Raw genomic sequence first — 9,746 nt, 5'->3', positions numbered from 1 at the left:
AAAATTAGGTGGGGTGCAGCATCTGATATCAATCTGTCTCTTATACACATCAGATGTGTATAAGAGACAGGTGCACACCCTCCCTCAACAAGTTTGCATCCCTAAATGCACCAACGCCCCTCTGGAAAATTTTGAAGCAAAAAAATGATGCATTGGTTAAATATCACCTCAAACCACCTTATTTTTCCAGCTAGCTCCCCCTCATTGTATGATTGAGCCCATCAACTTCATCTTCACGCCCCCCCCCCCTCTAATTTTTTAAAATTTTTAGTGTCTTTAGATACCGGTACACCACTGCCGATTCAATCCAAACTTAAAAAAGCACACTCCACTAGTGATACTGATACTAACAACAAATTCAATAACAATTTAGGAATAAATTCCTGAAATACTTCCTTACCTACCAGGATGCAGATATGTATTGAAAGTAATATCAACAATCCAGATCATTTTAGCTGTCCGCTTTCAAGTAAATAGAAACTGCTCTCATTCAATATTTACCAATGGCTAAGGCAATACAGTAATAATATACAAATTATTACAACTTTCAATTCTGGTTTCTGTTTCTTTGTCTAGCTGAAACTCTTGCCTACTGTATAGCAATTTTCTCCATGCCTTTTAATAAAAAGTCCATATTCTCATCTTGAAGAGCGAAAACAGAGATTTTTTATTTGCGCTATGTACAGCAAATCCATCTACTACATTATAATATTATTTGAATAAATATACCAGCAAAAATGTATCAATCAAACAGTTAGTAATTTTAATACTGTATACAAAATCATTTGAGATGCAGTACTGACATGTGATACTTTTAGGTCTGGTACTGTAGCATAAACATAGTGTTCAGTTACAAGGGTCCCAACTATCCTGCAAGTCACAGGAGTCTTTGGATATCGGGACGGCCTCTCACACACCCAGAACCTCCTTCTGCAAATCCATAATATTTGCATATTTTGACTACATTTTTTTTTTCAATTGTCTCACCATGTACAGCAAAATAAAATTATATATGTGTTAAAAAAGCTCATTTAATCAAATTTCCCAAAAGTGACTTCTTCCACCTCTGGACCACAGTGGGGTATCTATCAATCTTGAAATAGTGGGGGTGTGGAGTGGGCTAATTGGGGGCGCAAAGGTGAAGTGGAAGGACTCGATGATTAAGTGAGGGGGTGTTAGTCTGAGCAACCTTAACTAAGCTTATTAATCAAGACTCATGATTCAAGAAACTTCATCGTCTATATACATAAAATATAAACAGAAAATTGGATTACTCGGAAAGATTTAAAAGTTAGAAAGGAAATTTACCTAAACACCACATTACAGTCTTGAATCTGTTACTGACTTATTTCTTTTTGGTAACTGTGGATTTTTCTCTGGGTTATTTGCCTTTTACGTTAACTGAACCCTCTATTCTGTGTTTTGTTTTCTCTTTCTTTTTTGTTTGCTTCTGTTTACCAGTACAAGTTGGAGAGTCTTTGCATCAGTGATCTAAAAATATTTATTCGTTTTAATGACTTTAAATTCAGAAAAAAAAAATCCACTTAATATAAAATATACGTTCTACAGTAAAAAAATAACAATTTTTTCTTACAAAGATTTGTATGATATTTATTTAAGTTTTCTTCATTGCAATACATAAATTGTGAAAGCTTTAAATTAGAGAATGCAGATAATGTATCTATAGGCCTAATTGTCCCAATGCTAGTGCTAGGCAATGAATCGTAATACTTCTGCCATCTGTAGGTATTTTAATGGAGGAGATCTCAAAAACTTGCTCAAATTTGCACAACAAAATTGCAAATTTGAACAAATCTCTAGGAAAATAACTGTGCAGAATTGTAATTATTGTATACATTGGTTACATACTAAGATTAGGCCATGTCAAAAAGAAAAATTGGTTAGCATCCTTTTTTTGAATTTTTTAATGTAGGCATTCTTTTTTTTTTTTTTTTGGTCAAACTTGAAAAATGGTGTGAAATGTAGGAAAATTAAATGGAATTTACAATGTACCTGAGAATGTATAAAACGAAATTGATATTAAAATATATTCATTTGTTTTAATATCAATTTCATTCTATACAATGTACCTGAGAATGTATAAAATTAAATTGATATTAAAACAAATGAATATATGTTTCAAATTACTTTTCAAGAAATGAAGAAATTTTAGTAAAGGACAAAGAACATAAAAACTGTTCCCATATACAAAATATTGCACTTGGGTCAATATCCGTTGTCTTTTTGGATAAAAAAAAAACAAAAGTAGGTTGGCGAGTTTTTCGACGTCGGGAGGGGATGCTAACAAATTTTTTTTTGCATGGCCTTGGTCAAAACCTTAAATTTTTAGGCAAAATCTATGCTGAAATCGGCCCTTATTTTATAAAATACGCAGACTGATTTCTAGGCCTAATTTTTGAGTTGAGGATAGGTCTAGGCTATATTCCCTACGCACGCCTGCCTTAATTTACAATCTGGTACTGGTACTGGTACTTCTGCTGTGTACAACTTTGCAATTTTGGCCAATTTTCCATTGTCGTTTTGGATTATTGCCGGATTTAGTTACGTAAGTAGGATACCTAGGGCCTAGGCTAGGGCTTAGGCCTCTACCGAATCCTAGCTAGGCCTAGGCCTCTTACTTACCCTTAGAGTAGTAGGCTAGGTTAGATATACCTAGCAAAAAACGATTCTTTTAGAAGCTGAATCTAGACAAATGCAGTGAGTAAACACGCATCTTATTAAACTGTGATTGGTGTTAATACCAAAGAGTATGTTAATACTTACAGTCTTATTTACGACGTAACAACAGTAAAACAACCATTTTGAGAAAGCGGATAGGATGCTTGAGTGAATTCGATCCAACTCGGCCACAAGTCAACTCGGCCACAGTCAACTCGGCCATAAGTCAACTCGGCCAGAAATCAACTCGGCCACAAAAAGTTCAGCTGCAGTCAACTCGGCCAAAAGTCAACTCGGCCACAAGTTAACTCGGCCACAAGTCAACTCGGCCACAATAATATTGCTGTTATTATTGGTGTCAAACAAAATTAAACATTAATATATGTGTTTTTCTTAATTATTAAGATTGCTTAAATTGTTAATGTTACAATTGTCAGATTTTATTCCATTCTGTAAGTGGCGTTTTTTCTCTGTTGAATAAGAGTACAATGTGAAGAAATGTATACAACGATCTCACGACGATGTGACGATGATCAGAATTTCAGGATTAAAGGATGCAGAAACTGTAATACCGTATTTACATTTCATTTTAATTATAAATAACTAGTGGCCGAGTTGACTTGTGGCCGAGTTGACTTGTGGCCGAGTTGACTTGTGGCCGAGTTGACTGCAGCCGAACTTTTTGTGGCCGAGTTATTTGTGGCCGAGTTGACTTGTGGCCGAGTTGACTGTGGCCGAGTTGACTTGTGGCCGAGTTGACCTGCACCCGCTTGAGTGACCTAGGTTGAGCCGCCGACAAGTTGAGCCGCCGGTAATTTCTATGGAACGCCAAGCGCGTCTCTCAGTGAATGTAGTGCGTGTCTCAGTGAATGTAGTCGGCTTGCCGATGTCATCAGTGAATGAACCCCCCGGATACCAACTACATATTCATCCCACAGTCTTGTCAATCGTTGACCCCCCGGATACCAGCTACGTATTCATCCCACAGTCTTGTCAGTCGTTGATTTGCTCGTATTGCCGTTCGTGATGTATAATTGTGTAATTGAAAATTAGAATTTTGATATTTTTATGTACTACATTTTTATAAAAATATATGAAGTTGAATAATTGCAAAATCGTATCAAAAATGTAATTTTATGTACTACATTTTTATAAAAATAAATGAAGTTGTATAATTGCAAAATCGTATTAAAAATGTGTTTATTTACGTTTGGTTTGCGGCGTATTTCAATTAACTTATTCGTTATTTGTACTATTTTGTTAAATTATTTAATTAAATTATTTATTATATATAAGTTTAACAAATAGTATAAAAATAAAAATATATAAATTATAAAACCATAGTAACTGGTTTCGAAGTAGAGGGGCCTCGGAATTAGAGGGTGAACTGATAGTTTGATGACATATTAATTTTATTGAGAGCTATTTTAAGAAAGACGTAGGCCTACTTAGTCAGGAGGAAAATAAAGCTAAATTTAATTCTTCGATAATTTGAAATTGTTTTCTTTAAAATTGTACCTGATAGGTGTCGGTGTCTACAAAGGCTGTTTCGCAGATTCCCACGATAGAATGATGTGGAATCAGTACACGTTCAACGGTATGACAGTAAGTTTTTGTATACACCGTTGTTACGAACTACGCTATCAGTACACCGGATTGCAGTATGTAAAACATTGTTTTTGTGATGAGACTTATTCTAAGTTGGGTCAACAACTCGAAGTTGAATGTAATGTGGCTTGTGTCGGCAATCCACAAGAAATATGTGGTGGTTTTTGGAGAAAATCTGTCTATATCACACGTAAGTCAACAATATTTCTGAGTTAATTTAAATTACGCTTTATTGCTACAATATATATAATAATTCAAAAGGCATGGGAAAAACTAAGAAACAGCAAGTGGAATATTGCAATGAATACTATAAATTGAAACGTAACAGGACCCTTCGCATACATGGCGAACGTCATAACCACTTTACCACAAGACACTCTGGTGATTTAAGCGTCCGGTAGAACATGAGTTCGTTTCATTCTTGTAACGTGCTTGACGCCACGATTTCGATATAGCGCTATCAAAACTAGTCACAGATCTATAAGATACGCCCTCTTCTGTGCATTATTTTCGGCCTGCTGGGTGTCCAATGAGATACTTTAATTGATATATAATCTTTAACTATAGTTTTAACTATACGTTTTTCACGGATATATATATCCGTGAAAGCTGTCTCAAAATAGAAGAAGCTCGGAATTAGAGAGTGAACTTATAGAATGATGACATACTTATTTCAGTGAGAGCTATTTTTATTCAGGACGAAAATAAAGCTAAATTTAATCCTTTGTATTCAAGATTAATTTTCCCGGTTCTATTTCTGGCTATTTATTGTTTTCTGGCTATTTATTGTATTCATTGTTCATCTCGCCACAGTAATGATCTTCACAAATTGTGCGCAACTACATGTAGTCCACATCATCCAGCTACCATTCTTTATTGTCCTTCTTGTCGGTTGAAAACCTATAGTGATATATCCTTCTTTGTTGCTACACCAAAGTTGTGGAACAAATGATTAAATTGCAAAGATCATCTCCATCGTTAGCCCTTTTAAAATCCTTACTTAAATCTCATCTTTTTCACAATTCTAAGCTTCCTTCTTTTTGTTTTATGTTGTTTTCTTTTTTTTTTTGTCTTGACACTGGGTAAAAGAAAAAAACTATAGAAATGGATTATCAAGACCATTGCCAGTATTACAATTTCATTTCTTTCGTGAATTATTATGTTTGTTTATTAGACATTCACACTGCTATGTACAAATCATCTGCGAATTTGGATAGAATCTGTCGAACTTTAAAGGGAATGCACAAGATGTGCTACTGCATGCTTGAGGGCGCCGCAGTGCGGAACGTTCCGTTATGACGACAAAGGTTGGCACTTCATGTCAGATTCTATTGATGAGAAGAGCATGCAGTATAAGTACTCTAGTTCTTAAATCCAAGATGATGTCACACAAACAAATCGCAAACATATAAAGTATATTGTATATCACATAATTTGTGATAATGTGATTGTTTTTGTTTAAACTGTACGGTAATAGCTATCAGTGACCATTCTCAGTGATTGTTTTTGTTTAAAGTGACCGTTCTTTGTGCATATTTGTATAAAATGTGACATTAAAAGATTTACATAATAGTAATTTAATTTAAAGACAACAAACATTTTGATAAGGAGCTATCTACGACTCTGGTTATGAAGAAAAAGGTTGCCACTTGATTATAATGAAGAGAAGAACGATAAGTACTCTAGTTCTTAAATTGAAAATGATGTACGCAAACAGATTGCAAATTTTGTATATCATATAATTTTAGATAGTGTGATTGTTCTTGTTTAATTGCTGTCAGTGACCACGTTTTAGGCATATTTGTATAAAATGTGACATTAACAGATTTACAAATGGTAATTGATTTACTTTAGAGACAACAAACTTTTTACGAGGAACTGTTTTATGTGATATTATTTAGAATGTATATTATTTCTGTTGTTTGAAAATGAAAAGAAAATTATGAATGAAGTTTGCATTTTGGGAATGTTTTTTATATATATAAGTACAAGATACTAAAATAGATACATAAATATTAATATAAATCAGTTTCATATATGTTTGGTATGGAGATAAAACTAAGAGTATATTGTAATATAGAGAGATAAAGAAAACAATATATATATATTTAGGATGTAAAAGAAAATTAAAAAGAGCTACAACGTTAAAATTAGACGGTAAGCTCAATTCTATACATGGTTGTGCCATGGAGGAATTAGTTTAATTCTAAAGTAATTCCTCCATGGTTGTACTAAACTTCCTCCCCCCCCCCCCACTGGCACTACCCCTGTATACCCGAGCCAGACCAGGTATTGTATGCACTTTAAGGTTCAGAGAATTTGACTAAAGAAATTGGTTTAGGGTGGTCCAACAATCATTTTTGGCTTGGTAACACATTTTCAAAATGTGGCGAGAGGTCAAAAGGTCAGGGTCAAAGTTACAGCTATAGGGTCGTCATATTTCCGCAACCACTGGTGGTAAAGTGTTAATTTTGGTGCCTCTTTGTTCAGAAGACTCATGTTTCTATTTGCTCTAATTGAACATTTTGCTAAAAGATGACCGGAAATGTTGTTTCTAACCTTTGACATGTTTTAAGGTCATAGCAATAGGGTCATTGTATCTCCGCAACCACTGGTGGTAAAGAGTTAATTGTGGTGTCAATATGTTCGGAACATTAATGTTTCTATATAGTCTAATAGAAAAGTTTGCTAGAAAATGACCAGAAATGCTGTTTTTGACCCTTGACATGTTTCAAATGTCATAATTATTGAGTCCTTATTATCTCAACCACTGGTGGTAGAGAGTTAATTTTGGTACCAATTTGTTAGGAATAGTCATGTTTCTATTTGCTCTAATAGAACATTTTACTAAAATACGACCGTTTCTGACCTTTGACATGTTTCAATGCATATGTGCCTATCCATATACATACTTACTGTAGAGACTGTTTACTTGATTGGAACTTTGATAAAACAAATATGTCGATACTGACCATTCACCCATGTTACAAGACAAATAGCAAACATATAAAGTATATTGAATATCACATTATTTGTGATAGTGTGATTGTCTTTTTTATCACACCAAATAGAAACATTAATGTTCCGAACATATTGACACCAAAATTAACTCCACCAGTGGTTGCGGAGATATAATGACCCTATTGCTATGACCTTGAAACGTGTCAAAGGTTAGAAACAGCATTTCCGGTCATTTTCTAACAAAATATTCCATTAGAGCAAATAGAAACATGAATGTTCTGAACAAAAAGGCACCAAAATTAACTCTCTACCACCAGTGGTTGCGGAGATATGACGACCCTATAGCTATGACCTTTGACCCTTCTTTTGACAATTCAATTTTGTGGTGGTTTGAGTTGAAATTTCCATTTTTGTTGACCTCTAATTACGTAAATAAAAATTAAGTGATTGAGCTACCAATATGGTACATATTGATAACAAATGCATTCATATTTGTTTACAGAAACAGAAGTTATGAACAGAAAAGTTACCCCCATCCCAAAATTTGTATTTTACTAAAAATTCATCATAAAGTGACTCAGTACATTCCAAAATGTTTTATGTTAACATCAATTTTCTCATTCTCTATGGCCGTGGGAACAACAAAATATCAAGGAAGTTTAACTGGGGGGTGGATGTACTTTGGCCCATACTAGCCCATGGACTAACTTCTTTACGTGATTTTACTTGCTCTCAAAACTTATACAAATATTTATAATAATAGTAACAAAAATAGAGGGAACTGTTTTGTCTGGTTGTGACTTGGTTGTGACTTATAATTATATATCATATAAGCCTATACGCGTTATCAGAAGATGTTAGTTCTTTTAGAAAAAACCAATGATTTCATGTATTTACGGTGTACATTAATGTTTTTAGAAATAGTAGGCTTTTTGACTGTTACAATGGATATTTTGCTTTTGCGACTACATATTGATATCCAATATGGAAAGCAAAATTAAATGTTGTATATAAAAAATAACTTACGTTTTAAACTTTCGACTATCACTGTAGTCTTTTTTACAATGACACACTATGAATAAATGTGCCGTACTGTACAGATAGTGAGGAGGGGTCAGTTCACACCATGTCACATTCCCTATGGTACAACATTAGAAACAAAATGTTCAAGACTTATGATCAAACTGTACCTAAATATTAAAAAAATCGGTACGATGATGCATCCTACAATATGTAGACTTGTAGGCTATGTTCTCACACGGCAGCTAACGGTTAGCAGGATCCGGATCCTGCTAACCGTTAGCTGCCGTGCGTCCATACGAGAAAATCCCGATCCGGATACCAAGAATATGATGATCGAATCACTGGCCAATAAGAAACTGGAAATTGTAAACGCGTACGTGTGATTGGTTGATGATAGAAACGCGCTCACGTACTAACAGATAGCGCTTGCTAACCGTTAGCGGTATCCGGATACCGCTAACGGTTAGCGCTAACCGATCAGGCGTTCTCACGCAGGTGCAAACGGTTAGCGCTAACGGTTAGCTCCCGATCCAGATACTAGGGCTCTCGTAAGAACCAGGCTACAGTAATTAACTAAAAAAATATCATAAAATGTGGAAGAACAATGCAATCTTAATATATTAAAAGTGATATAAAAAATTCGGTACGGTGATGCGTCCATACAATTATAGATACAGTAATTAACTAAAAACATATCGTAAAATATGGAAGAACAATCTGAATTTATTAAAAGTGATAATAAGAAATTAAAATAAATTTTCTTAACCAAAATGAAACATATAATAATGAAAAATGAAGAATGGTTGTAATGAAGGGGGAAAAAACATGAATCAAAAGCACGGTACAGAATGCATACGTAAGTGAATTTATTTGTAATTTTAGTGAATTTACAATGACAATAACTTTGAAACACGATTTATTATGAAACACGAGTACTGTATTGCATTTAATATTTTTAGATTATATCACCCTGAAGCATAATAAACTTTTTGTATGATTGTTTAAACTGATACAGATAACTGAATCGACAACAAAAATTGGGCATACGTACTATGTAATTGTTAATCATTATCCTTCATCGATAAATAATTTAAAGCATTCTTTATCAGTTGATGTAAGTTCATAAGTGCCCACATTAATCTAGAACAACAATTCTCAAAGGCGATCGTTACGATGCTCCGAACTGTGTTAAAACGTAAGTACGCCACTTCATCGAATTTATCCAAAACTTAAGCTTTTTTTGGTTTTTACAGCGTTAGTTTAACTACAGCCAACGGCGACGGAACGTTTTTGAAAGTGGGGGTGGGGCCATTTCATAAGGTCCAGTATGCGAGCGAAGCGAGCATACAGGCTGGGGCGCCCTGGTGGCCACCCAAGGGCCCGGGTAGGGAAGACATGAATATTTTATGAAGTTTTATAAGTTATTTTTATATAAGCTACTGTAATATGACTTCATATTTGTTGCAATTTCCAGT

At 34.4% G+C, this 9,746-nt stretch overlaps 1 protein-coding gene and 1 long non-coding RNA gene across 9 annotated transcripts in view; one reads left to right on the top strand and one right to left on the bottom strand.

Annotated features, from left to right (window-relative positions):
* Positions 1-2,931, bottom strand: part of LOC117113992 (RING finger protein 24-like) — a 12,596-nt gene extending 9,665 nt beyond the window's left edge. The window contains exons 1-3 of one of the 8 annotated variants that reach the window (XM_033257500.1): positions 2,785-2,931; positions 1,309-1,491; positions 401-642 (exon numbers count right to left, since the gene is read on the bottom strand). The gene's annotated coding sequence lies outside the window, so the exon portion shown is untranslated. The remainder of the gene's footprint in view (positions 1-400; positions 643-1,308; positions 1,492-2,784) is intronic. The other 7 variants (XM_033257506.1, XM_033257501.1, XM_033257504.1 and 4 more) reach the window with 7 other exon arrangements.
* LOC117113993 lies at positions 1,510-5,596 on the top strand. Its single transcript, XR_004446282.1, has 3 exons — positions 1,510-2,566; positions 4,205-4,477; positions 5,462-5,596. It is a non-coding gene; the product is annotated as an uncharacterized LOC117113993 (long non-coding RNA).
* Positions 5,597-9,746: the final 4,150 nt, after the last annotated feature.

The sequence above is a fragment of the Anneissia japonica genome, unplaced genomic scaffold (assembly GCF_011630105.1).
Source record: "Anneissia japonica isolate Jap-2015-1 unplaced genomic scaffold, ASM1163010v1 scaffold281_len866295_cov195, whole genome shotgun sequence".
In the NCBI taxonomy this organism is placed as follows: Eukaryota; Metazoa; Echinodermata; class Crinoidea; order Comatulida; family Comatulidae; genus Anneissia; species Anneissia japonica.
The sequence above is the reverse complement of the archived record's forward strand: the minus strand, read 5'-3'. Positions and strand labels throughout refer to the sequence as shown.